Below are 14,024 nucleotides of genomic sequence, written 5' to 3' on the forward strand. Positions count from 1 at the left end.
CTTTTCTTCTTCCGACTAGTTCACGCTACAAGTGCCTGGCTATGGATGATCCAGTCAACTCTTCGCCGAAAACTATGACATCAACAGCTACTACTACAGCCTCTGGTGGTACTAAAGCCTCACCAAAAGATTGAAGAAGGATCCCCCTTCTCCTCCTAAGCAAGTCTCTTCAGTTACCATGGACTTATTGCTAGAAGAAATCAGGACCTTACGCCCATTCGTTGAGGAAACTACTTCTACCCTTCAAGAGACTACTTCTACACTCCAAGAACTATCTAATAAATGGTCATGTGTAGAGAGTTGCGTCACCACTCTAGAACAAAATGTTGACTCTTTGAGTACTTCTACTTCTAAAATTGAGACCTAATGCTCTCAGATATCTCTCCTACATAAACAAGTAGAAAATTTAGAAAATAGAAACAGACGCAACAATCTCCGTATTTATGGTCTGCGAGAAGGAAAAGAGGCGTCCAACTCAATCGCTTTCTTCAAGTCTTTTCTTCCCAAGCTTCTCAAGCTTCCAGAAAGTACCAACTTAAACATTCAAAGAGCTCACCGATTGGCATCCTTGTCACACTTGACATCTATGGCTTCAAAAAGTAAACCAAGAAGAGTGATACTCTATTTCCTTGAATACATCGATCTACTGAAAGTTCTTTCTACTGCCAGAGCTTTGAATAAAATCACTTGGTCGGGAAATACGTTATTCTTCACTCAGGATTATGCCAAACCAACTGCAGATCGCCGTAAGGAGTTCTTGGCAATGAGACCCCAACTGCGCTCGATGGGAGCGAGACATGGCCTCTTTTACCCTTGCCAATTTAAAGTAACTTTTAACAACAAAACTACTACCTATGAGGATCCACTAAAACTTAAAAGCTTCCTTTATTCTTTTTCGACTGAATCAATGGATACCTCTTCATCTTCATGCCCGAAATAATTCAATGTGACTATGTTTTACCTATATTTTTTTTTACATGAGTTTCACTTTCCTTATGGTGTAGTCACAAGTATGCTTATGATGTCTCTCCTGAGATAGTTTTCATTGTGTTGTTGTTTCCAGTTTATCGTTAATATATAGTTCATTGATTGCCTAGCTTTTGGCTAATGTCAATTTAGTTTTCGTTCTCCTTTCTACTGTTTTTACCTTATGCTTAACCTCTTTTTTCCTCTACAGGTACACAGGTTCACTCTCCATGTATTCCTTCTCTCCTCATGTTTTGCTACAGTCCGGCGCTACTGTTTTTCTTTCCCGCCTTTCCTGGTGAGTCTTGGACACGTTATTGTTCCGTGTGGCCTCCCACCCCCTTACCCCTTGAATGGTCTGGAATTTTTGTAAGTTTCTCTTCTTAATTATTCTTTTTAGCTTTTCTATTGTCATCCTTATCTCTACTTTCCTTTTTACTCTCTTTATTCTTTCATATTACTTACCTTCACTTCTATTTCTATTGCAATCTTTCTTTCTTTCCCTGTACGGACGATGGCAAACGTAATGGTGTCCTTATTTTTTTCAATAAAGTCCATCTCTATCAAAATTCTCTTACACTGTACGGATCAAATAGGAAGATGGGTTTTTGTGAAACTTTTGATAGATAATGTCCCACTCTCCATATTGAATATCTATGCACCTACAGTTGGAGATCCCTCCTTTTGGAAATCCCTTTCCCAGCACATTACACAACATTATGATGATAATTTTATTCTTACAGGGGATTGCAACAAAATCTTTGACCCATTCATTGATGGAAACTCCTCAGTCCCTTTTATCCTTCATAAATCTCACAAATCATTTACACAAACGGTTAAGCAGCACAAATTGATAGATGCCTGGAGACTATGCAACCCCACTCTTAGAGAATACTCTTTCTACTCTTCAGTACATCATACTCAATCTAGACTGGATTACTTCTTTGTCTCACACAATCTCACTCAATCTTTAGTGGGTGCAGATATTGATTCTATCCTAATATCAGACCATGCTCCTGTAAGTATCTGTCTCGATGTCTTGTGGACACCTTCGGCATCTCGCAAATGGCGTTTTAATAATCATTTGCTTCTGGATTCTTTATTTACCTTGTCTTTTACCTCTTTTTTTAATGAATACTTCCTTTATAATCAAACAGGGGACATATTTTTTCATGTGGTTTGGGACGCCTTTAAAACCTCAGCTAGAGACTTTATTATTAATTTTGTCTCAAAAAAGCGTAAAAAAGCCCAACAGACCACTAATGCCCTTCTGCTCAAAATCAAACAGCTGGAACACACATACTATTCTTCCAAATCCAAGGAATGCTTATCTGACCTTATCAAAGCTAAAATCCAAGTTAATCAAGATACAACTAATAATGATTTTACATATTTACTAAAATCTAGTGAAAAATATTATGGTGGTCAGAATGAAGCAGGAAAACTGTTGGCTAATTACTTAAAAGTTAAACAAAATAAACTTAACATAGAATCTATCTTTGATCAAACTCACCAACTGAAATTTAAAGATGAAGACATTTTGAATGAATTCCTTCTTTTTATTAAATCCCTCTACTCTTCTGAAACGTATGCCTCTGACCAAAGCATGTCTCACTTCCTTTCTAAAATCCACCGTGCTCCAACTATACAGCCAGATTTTTCCCCCTTAGAGACAGACCTATCTCAAAAAGAACTCATGGGGGCCTTAAAAACGCTTACAAAAGACAAAGCACCGGGCCCGGATGGTTTCACTGTAGAATGTTTTACCCACTTTGCACATTTACTCATCCCTAAATTGCACACTCCTATACTTACTTTTCTACAATCTGGTGAATCTCATGGTTCTTTTTTGGATGCCCTCATTTGTATTATTCCTAAGGAAGGCAAAGACCCCCAATTTTGTAAAAATTACTGCCCCATCTCCTTGATCAACATTGACTATAACATTTTCTCTAAGGCTTTGGCTTTACGCGTAGAATCTCATATGTCTGATTTGTTGGGACCTGAACAATCTGGTTTTGTTAAGGGCCGACTCATCACATACTCGTTTATTTTTTGATATCCTTTCCAAAACTCCTCATATTAATCACTCTATGGCAGCTATAGCCTTGGACGCTGAAAAGGCTTTCAATAGAGTTGAGTGGCTATACCTCTTTAGCACATTAAAATGGTTTGGATTCGGCCCAAAAATGATTGCCTCCATATCTCTCTTATATTCAAATCCAAGAGCGGCTATATCAGCTAACAACGCAGTTTCTTCATACTTTCACCTTGGCAGAGGTGTCAGACAGGGCTGCCCTGTTTCGCCTTTTCTTTTTAATTTGACTTTGGAACCTTTTTTGCTAAGGATTCGCCAAAATAATAACATTCATGGTTTTACTTTTAAAGACACCAACGTCAAAATGGCAGCTTACGCTGATGATGTTCTTTTATTCATTTCACAACCTCAGGTTTCCCTTCCCACCTTTTTGGAGGAGGTCGACTTGTTTGCCTCAGTATCCGGTTACAAACTCAATAAAGATAAATGTGAAATTTTACCCCTTACCAAATATACTTTCAATGCTGACTTTGTCTCTTCAAGATTCACATGTAATCCTCAACATATTAAATATCTGGGCTTATACTTCACTTCTTCCATTTCTGGTACATTATCTCGGTGCTTGGATGATTGTATACAAAGGCTCTCATCCTTGACGACAAGATGGCATCCCTTATATTTGTCTTGGTGGGGCAGCCTAGATACCATAAAAATGATGCTTTCTCCTGTAGTTTTATACACCATTTCTAATATCCCTGTCTCCATTCCATCCAAATATTTGAAAGAGATCAACTGAGTCTTGTCCTCCTTCCTATGGAGTAACAAAAAATCATGCGTGTCTATTTCTAAATTAGTTCGTCCAAAAATAGAAGGTGGAACAAATGTTCCCGATTTTCCTATTCATCACATATCCTTTTTACTTCGTCAAGCGTTACGCTGGCTCTCTGACTCATCTGTTGATCGTCCTCTTTGGATTACTCTTGAGCAGTCCTTTCTCTCACCTTTTTCCTTTCAAGAATATCTCCTATTCACACGTAAACCACAGTCGGTATCCTCTCCTATAATTAAATATACCTCTAAACCACTTCCGGCCGTTTCCTTAACCTCTTTTCTTAACCTCCCTTTATAGCATAACAAATTTATTATGATTAATAATAAATCTATTCTTTGGAAATCTTGTAGAAAACGAGGTCTGGTTTGGGTACATCAATTATATGATGATGGTCGACCTATATCCTTTACCCAGGCTCGTACCTTATTTGCTTTGCCTTCTAATCTCAGCTCTAAATACTCTCGATTATTGACAGCTGTTCAAGGTGCTCATTCACATTACACATTCTCTGTCCCAACCATCCCTCATAATGATAAATTGAGATCTCTCCTTGTTTGCAATTCTAAGGCATCTGTCATATACACATTTTTTCATACCCCATCTGAATCAGGGGATAAGACCAAAGTGGAACTACTCAGGGAAAAAGATTTGGATTCTTCTTGGACTATAGATTTTTGGGATAAGATATCGCTTAAACTCAGGAAATTCTCGAGAGCTGCAAATACCACGCAGACTCTCTTTTTCATATACAATAGGCTTTTACTTTCTCCACTGGCTCTTCATACACAACACTCTCATCTTCCTGATACGTGTTGGTCATGCTCAGAGCCACATGCTGACTTATGTCATATGCTTTTCCATTGTGCATTAGTTAGAGATTTTTAGGAAAGGGTCTGGTCCCAAATTATTGCTATCTTTCACTCTGATCACCCCCTATTCCTATCACATATATTTTTAGGTAGTTTATCCCCCATTTGGGTAGGATGTATCTCTAATCCTCGTATAATTGATTTGCTATTGGCAGTGGCCTTTCAACAAATCACTAAAAATTAAAAAAATTTACAAAACTGTCTTATCAGGCTTGGTGGTACGCTGTTTGTTGTAATCACAGGCTAGATACGTAATTTGTGTACCCATTGTGCATGGCAACAAAACGTCTGGATTTATGGTCACCTGTTACGATGTTCATTGATATGAGTGCCAAACGTTCTCTGTCACATAATCCACATCAACAAGAAGTATCTAAACCTCCGTGACTTCCCTTATATTACTGTCTTATACTTTGTTCTTAATTGTATTTCATAGAATGAATTATTGGAAACTATTTTAACTTCCTGTATGAACAGTTCTATCATTCATTGATGTTTCGATTCTTATATATTATATCATTGACTGTATTTTGCCTTTTTTTTCTCTTTTTACTCTAATTTACATAGTTATTCTGCGTGTAATGCTTGTATGCTTATATTATTCTGTCTTCTGTATAATTATCTTACTTCAACTTAATAAAACTATTTTGAACTTAGAAAGTCTTACATTTTTAAATCGCAAAAACAATAACCATTATTTTCAGAGACTCTTTCTAAAACCACAAACTCTTCAGCCTGGATCCAATTCTATCCAAAAATTGGAGAAAAGCATCCGGTAATCATTTGTCCAGGACCAGAGACAGATAGGGAATCATTTTGACCCGCCCAGATTTCTAATAGAACGGTCAACTGAGCTCTTCCACTTAAGTTTTTCTCTGTCACAGTCATCGAGAATCTCCTTTGCCAGTCACAAAGTGCTCCCTTTACATTTTTTTTTGAGACGGGTGGCCACCGAACACAAAAATGTAAATTCCCAATTTGGTAATTTTTGCTAAATCAAAAATAAGTCACGAGAAATCATCAGAGAATGTCAAAATGTCCTGCAGCTTAAAAGATGAGGTGCATCCTTTCTGGTACATCATTTGTTTCTATCCAGAAACCTTTAGACATACTTGAGATTGGGCCAAAAGAGTGCAGTAATCTGAACCAAACTCAAGCCTTACTGCTTAGGTTAGAAAACAGTGGTATTATGTCAAACAGGGGATGTGAGAAGCTGCATTCCTTTTTAGGATCGCTTTCCTTTTTCTTGAACTGTGAATGACATAGGAAATGACCTGTTGAAGGTCACTGACCCCCCCCCCCCCCACCTTGAGTTTGTGGTTGTCTGCATCACCTTTCATTGAAACCTGAAAGATCTTTTAGGGGCTTTCCATTTTCAGTCTAGGTCCCTGAGGTATGTTCTGATAACTTGAAGCTGGTTCCCTTGAAACCAGGACCTTTGAACAATCATACAATGACATACAATTCTTGGTAGATTACAGATTGAAGATTCAGTTGGACCCTGAAACAAAATCAGGGTACCCTATTGTCCCTGGTAGTTGCTAACTAGTTCAGTGGGTGCTTGGAGTCCAAAGGACACCCACTCACTGGAACATGTAGACCACAACTAGCGAGCATGAACTTTGTGATAGCCAGTTAGTGCCAAACACTACGTACACATCTATTTCCAGGTACCAAATGGCACAATTGACATTGTTTGCGGCCAGTCCGAAGGTGCTATAGTTCCTATGGATTGTTTAAAGTAACCCATGTTACTTGCACAGGAGTACATGGATACATGAAATTCCCAAAAATTTAATCTCAGTCCACTTTCCTTTGCCATCGAATAAAGCCCCGTTTAGTGGTTTAGAATCCAGTTCACTTTTGGGTAGTAATTTACTGGGTTTTCGCACAACCTCTGTTGTACTGGCTCATGTGCCTGAGGCTAAAAGCTCCTCTGCAAGACCAGATAAGCACATAATTTCCTAAACTTTACAGCATCATTTTTCTCTTGTGTCTGGAAGGCGTTAGAAATTAATGGTCTAGATAGGTTTGAGAAACAGTTGTACACAAAACTACCTGTTTGTATGAAGTACATTAGCTGCCACTCCTTTCATGTAGCATAATGTAAAAAGGCTCCATTTACCATTATACTATTTATGCTCAGGGGCATTGGCTGTCAGCTTTCTAATCAAGTCTCACCACCAAAAGGCATGCTTACTGACAGTTCGCTACATGTAACTGCGTTGCAACATATGGCTTCTCACTGTGTGTCCCTCTGGGTAAAATGTACACATATATGTGGACAGCACTGTGCTAATCCTAACATTAAAGACTTTGATAGAAAACCAGACCTTTGAGGTGAGCAGATCTAGAGTGTCGCTGGTGTTGAGAGTGCTCTATACAGGAGCTGCTTTCCACCTAAACTTGAGTACTAGCCAGAGTTCTCTGCTTCTTTTTTTGCATAATTTATGTGTCACTCTATGCTTGAAAGGGTATTGTTTTGACTTATACTGGGTGCTCCCTTGTGTCTGGAGAAAGCTATACCTCTCTGAAGAGCTCTAACTAGAGGGAAACACTGTGTCAGAGGTTGCTTTCACTCATTTCAGGTTGGCTTGGTAGGTATGTTACCAATTCAAAGCTGTAATACTGTGCCTGGAGTGGTAATTGGCTTTTGTCATTTTACAGCGCAGCCTGGACAGACCCGTGCTAGTCCAATGCTTAAAAATGTTGCTGTAGCAATGGCAAAAGACTTTGCCCGTTTCAATCTCGGCATGGATGGCACTGTGCTAATCCTAAACTTAAAGGGCCAGATTCACAGAACTAACTTAAGACAAAATCTTAAACTTACTACCATTTTGTTATTCACAGAAGGCACTTACTCATTTTGGTATTCACAGAAGGCACTTACTCATTTCGGTATTCACAGAAGGAGTCCTAACTTTAGGACTCCTAAATGCCTTCTGTGAATACCAAAAGTCTTAAAAGTAGGATTTTTCTCAATTTAGTAGTAGTAAAGTTAGGACTCCTAACTTTAGGACTCCTAAATGCCATCTGTGAATACCGAAAGTCTTAAAGTTAGGATTGTTCTCAATTTAGTAGTAGTAAAGTTAGGACTCCTAACTTTAGGACTCCTAAATGCCTTCTGTGAATACCGAAAGTCTTAAAATTACGATTTTTCTCAATTTAGTAGTAGTAAAGTTAGGACTCCTAACTTTCGGACTCCTAAATGCCTTCTGTGAATACGGAAAGTCTTAAAAGTAGGATTTTTCTCTGTTTAGTAGTAGTAAAGTTGAGAAAATCCTAATTTTAAGACTTTCGGTATTCACAGAAGGCATTTAGGAGTCCAAAAGTTAGGAGTCCTAACTTTACTACTACTAAATTGAGAAAAATCCTAATTTTAAGACTTTCGGTATTCACAGAAGGCATTTCGGAGTCCTAAAGTTAGGAGTCCTAACTTTACTACTACTAAATTGAAAAAAATCCTAACTTTAAGACTTTCGGTATTCAGAGAAGGCCTTTAGGAGTCCTAAAGTTAGGACTCCTATCTTCTGTGAATACCGAAATGACTAAGTGCCTTCTGTGAATAACAAAATGAGTTAGTGCCTTCTGTGAATACCAAAATGGTAGTAAGTTTAGGATTTTGTCTTAAGTTAGTTCTGTGAATCGGGCCAACTGACTTTGATAGAAAAGCAGACATTTGAGGTGAGCAGATTTAGAGTGTTGCTGGCGTTGAGAGTACTCTATACAGGAGCTGCTTGCCACCTAAATTTGAGAACTACCCAGAGTTCTCTGCTTCTTTTTTTGCATATATATATATAAATATATGCAAATTACTTCTTTAACAAGCCAGGAATGATGACACCATGTGGGGTGCTTCATAAATTCGTTATTTGGCCTCCGTCAAACGCAATTTGCCATTTCTAAACAGTGAAAGTTCTGTGTCACGTGAAAACTACACAACCATTAACAGTGAAAACAGACCTGTAGTTTTTAATTGTTCCCCTTATTTAAAAGTGAAGTCATGTCTGTTTGCCATGTCCGTTTTAGAGAAAATGCCTTCAACAAATATATGTAAATATATACATATTTTGAATATACACATATACATTTTTACAAAATTACATTGTATATTCCATTGTCTTACGGTTTCTGTTTGACATATTTGTCTATGTCCACTTTTGTGCAAGTCATATTTATACATATTGTTACAACTTGGCATATGTTCCTGACCAAATCAATACCTAATGATTCAGCCCCAGTGGGCAGAAATCAATCTTTGCGTGTATTTCATTGCACTCAATAAAGTTTTATATACACATTCAATTTTTACAACTTTATGCATTTCTTGCAAGAACACGCTATACATACTTTTGAAATTATTAATTTTGTAAAACATTTTTTAATAATTTGCCAAACTGTGCCTTCTAATTTAGCCCAAGCGGGCATTCCCTGTGGGCTGGCTCACCTAAGATGTATTGGGGGCACTATATACATTTCATTGACTTGGGTCTGTTCCTAAATAACCCATCACTCCCATGTGTGCTATGTGAACTTAAAATTATGTTATTTTACAATTTTGTACAGCTGGTTTACACAATATATACAATATTCTGATACCTACAACTGACTGTGCAGAGCTTCTTCTATGTTTAGACCTTCCGGGTATTTGGAATTCAATTCTATGATAAAGCAGGACTCAAGTTTTCTTCGTTTTTTTCTCCCTGTTTCCAACGCGTTTATCAGCTTCCACCGCATCTATCACATAATATGTGAGACCTTTGCTATTTTTATTGTGAAATTTCTAAAAATGAAGCGCAACTGATTGCGTGCGATCGCCATTTTTAATTGCCAGTACATGCTGAAGAACTCTCCTATGCATTTCTAAGATAGTGCTGCCTATGTACCTCAGGCCACATGGGCACTGGAGCACATAGACAGCAAAATCTGTTTTGCAGGTAAATTTACCTCTGATGTTTTTCATTTCGGTAGATAAACCTGATTTGTGTTGAGTGGTGTTTATTCCGTGCTGGCATGCTTTACATTTCGGACATTTCAGGGACCCATTCTTTCTAGTTAACCAGGTTGCCTTGGATTGATGCTGTTTTAAGCTGTTTTTTACTAGAATTTGTTTGAATGATTTCACATGTCCAAAGGTTATTTGTGGTCTTTGTGCCACAACTTTACCCAATATAGAATCATTTTTGATTACATGCCAAAGTTTATTTACAATACTCCTTAACCTGTCCTGCTGAGCACTGTATTTAGTTATAAAACAGCCCTGGTTTCTCGAGATCTTCAACTTATTCTTATGTGTGTTTTTAGTTTTATCAAATAGAATCTCCTCTCTTTTCTTTTTTTCTACTTTTATCATTGCTTCATCGATCCATTTGTTTGGATATCCTCTACTGGAGAATCTGCGTTTAAGATGGGAAAGTTCTCTCTTTGTCTCCTCCTCATCACTGCAATTACGTTTCATTCTTAGGCATTCCCCAAACGGAAGACTTCTTTTCAAATTAGTAGGGTGAAAGCTGGTTTTATGTAGCAACGTATTACCAGCTGTTGGTTTCCTATACAGCTTAGTTGCTAACCTGCCGTCTTTGATGTATACTGTAAGGTCCAGTAAATTGACACTATGTTTACTAATCTCACTAGTAAAGATAAGATTAAGATTATTGTGCTGTTTTTTGTCAATAAAAGTTTTAGCTTCTAATTCATAGTAGGCTTTTTGTTGCTGTACATTTTGTGAATTTTTATTTTTGATTTTTTCTTTGCCAGTGTGAATACATACATTTTTCAATTCATTTGTTACCAGTTCATAATATACATCAGTAGCGTCTCTTACTGACATCCAAGTGAACCTTGAGTTTGTTGGAGCTTTTCCTTCCATCTCAATGCCCTCTTCTTGGGTTAACAGTGGGGCAGCATTGTTGGTTTCAAGCTCTCTCAATTCCAACATCAAGTTCATATCATCCACAGTCAATTCTCTTTGAGGAAATGTGTCACCCTGTGACGTTAGTGACTGTCTGGTAGATGGACTTAAAAGGAAATATTTTTTCAATTTCAATGTTCGTATAAATTTGAACAAGTCGATTCTTGTTTGTACATAATCTATATCTGCTTCTGGACAAAACGATAATCCCAATTTTAGGATTTCTTGCTCTTGATCTGAAAGGGTGATGTTCTTGAGATTTAAAATAGAGACTGTAATAGTATCTTCTACTTCTGGTTGCCTCTCAATTTCTCCTGTTTGTTTCCTCCTGGTTGTCCCTTTCCGCCTCTTGTTCCTCTGCCTCTTCCTCTTCTTCTTGGAGGCTTGGTTGTCTGTATTGGTGGCCTTGGTCTTAAATTGAACCATCTCTCTTCCCTTAAAAAACAGAACTCATCTACGACTGTTGGTACTGGCCTGGTGATCCTAACACTAGGATCATCTTCCAAGTCCGTATCAACTTCCGAACTCTGAAGACTGCTTTGTCCTGATTGTGCTTCTTGCAGGGCTGTAGTCCCACTTGATAACTTTTGTTTCGGAATTGTATCAAATTTTTTGGCAAAAGTATACATTTGACCTCTGTCGCAGTCTTGTTTGTCACGCAAACATATCTGCGCTTTTCTTTCCTTTATTGTTGTTTCTAAATTACGCAATCTTTCTTTCACTTCTGTCGGAAATTTTGTGACTTTTTCTTGATCAGGTTCTGCATTTAAGATTACTAGCAGGGCACCTATTTCTTTGATGATTTTCTGTTTATCTATGTCTGCGTATTTTATTAGAATTGCCAACATCCTACTTTAGGCATTGTTGTTGTTGGCACCCCATACGTGCAACATTTCTGGATTTGTATCCTCATAGCTGGTGGCGACCATAATGCGTAGCCCCCTTGGAACCCGTTGTACTTCCAGATAGCGTTGCAAAGATTTCGACTCCCACCATTTGGACATTTCTACTTGTAAATTCTCCAGATGTTTTAGGTATGCCCCTTGGTATATTTTTTTAATACCCCACTTGCAATATCTGATCTAGATGCACTCACTGCACTTGTACACTCATTGTAAAAAATCAGGAGTGCTGCTTCTTCCCGTTCTCTAAGATCTGAGGCCGACATTTTAAATATTGTGAAGGACAGATCCTTTTTGCACCCCAACCGCTGGTTTACCTTGTGCTTCAATGCTACAGGCAACACTGCTTTACTCACTCCCCTGCTCACATTCTCAGTGCAGCCTCACCTGAATTTCGTAAACGTCCTCCGCATGTCTTCCAACTCTTCGGGCGACGTTCAACAACTCAGCGAGACACTGTCCAATACCCAACTACTCCAGTCTTTCATGCAATGAGAGACAGGCGATAAAACGATTCCTTTTCTTTTCTCCCTCAAATACAATTACCGCCACCAAACCGTTAGTTGCGTCGTCCCGTCGGACCCTCAGGGAGTAGGTCTGTACAATATGCAAATTACTCCTTTAATACGTGCAGTGTTTGAAATATGACTTGCACAAAAGTGGACAAAGCCAAATATGTCAAACAGAAACCGTTAGGCAATGGAATATACAATGGTATTTTGTAAATATGTATATATGTATATTCAAAATATGTATAAATGTACATATATTTGTTGAAGGCATTTTCTCTAAAACGGACATGCTAAACAGACATGACTTCACTTTTGAATAAGGGGAACAATGAAAAACTACAGGACTGTTTTCACTGTTTATGGTTGTGTAGTTTTCACGTGACACTGAACTTTCACTGTTTAAAAATGGCAATGTCATTCCTGGCTTGTTAAAAAGTAATTTGCATATTGTACAGATATACTCCCTGAGGGTCCGACAAGCCAACGCGACTCACGGTTTGGTGGTGGCGATTGTGTGTGTGTGTGTATATATATGTATATATATGTATATATATGTATATATATATATATATATATATATATATATATATTCACTGAAAAAACCATAGGTTTCACACCAGTTATAGTTAGGAATTAGCATTTAAAAAACCTTACAAATTCACTGAAAAAACCATAGGTTTCACACCAGTTATAGTTAGCTGGAAATTTTACTGATATAAAACCATTGAAATTCCCACGTTATAGTTAGTCGGACTCACTATAACTTGCGCGTACAATGCACTGCTGATGACGTCACATATTACATCACTCATGACATGGTCAGTGACATCACTCATGACATCACTGATGACACCATCCAGTGAATGTGTGTCTTTCTGAAAAATAACTTTGTTTTATATATGTATTTGTAAAGGTCGATGGAAGAATAAATGTTTAAATACGTGTGTAAATGGATGTTTTTTTAAAAAAAAATTGGTTGGGTAACTGGCTTATTACGTGTATCTTAGTGAATACATATATTAGCGAGTATTGTTTAAATATTTAAATGTTTGTATCAGTGTTTCTCTTTGTGTATAAGTGGCTGCAGGGGTTGGTGACTGACTCACTGTTTGTATGTGTTTTGAAGACAGCATATGTGCAGGACTGTATGGGTGGATGAGTGTGTATATGTGTGTGTTAGTGAGTGAATGACTGTCTCACTAGTGTCTTCATTAGTAACGACATATGTTTTAATCTAGTATATGTGAGTATTGATGTATATAAGTGAGTATAGTATATATAGTGAGAGATTGTAGAAGTTCCTGTTTAAATAAGTATGTGTTTCTATAAGTGATTGTTTAGGAGAGTAAGTATGGGTAAGTTTCCTTAGAAGTAAGGTGGTAGTGTGTGTATAAATGTATATGCAAATAAATGGATGTTCAATAGTTTATTTGCATGTGTGAGTATGTGTGTGAGTAACTTTTGGATGACTGCTGATGTGTAACAGGATGTATAGGTGTATCACTACATATGATGAGTGAGTATATATGAGTGACTATATAGAACTGTTGGTGAATGAGTGGATGTGTATATAGATGGTGGAATTACTGAATTGGTTGTTGTTACTGGTTTGGGTATCTCCATTTTTTCGAAAATGTTTGTTTCTATTTTTGAATATGTGTTTCAAGCGTTACATTACACTGAAATTAGGTCTGTCACTCTGTCACAAGGATGGTGTCATCAGTGATGTCATGAGTGATGTCACTGACCATGTCATGAGTGATGTAATATGTGACGTCATCAGCAGTGCATTGTACGCGCAAGTTATAGTGAGTCCGACTAACTATAACGTGGGAATTTCAATGGTTTTATATCAGTAAAATTTCCAGCTAACTATAACTGGTGTGAAACCTATGGTTTTTTCAGTGAATTTGTAAGGTTTTTTAAATGCTAATTCCTAACTATAACTGGTGTGAAACCTATGGTTTTTTCAGTGAATTTCATAGGTTTTTTTA

The sequence above is a fragment of the Lissotriton vulgaris genome, unplaced genomic scaffold, assembly GCF_964263255.1.
Source record: "Lissotriton vulgaris unplaced genomic scaffold, aLisVul1.2 SCAFFOLD_4611, whole genome shotgun sequence".
NCBI classification, from domain to species: domain Eukaryota; kingdom Metazoa; phylum Chordata; class Amphibia; order Caudata; family Salamandridae; genus Lissotriton; species Lissotriton vulgaris.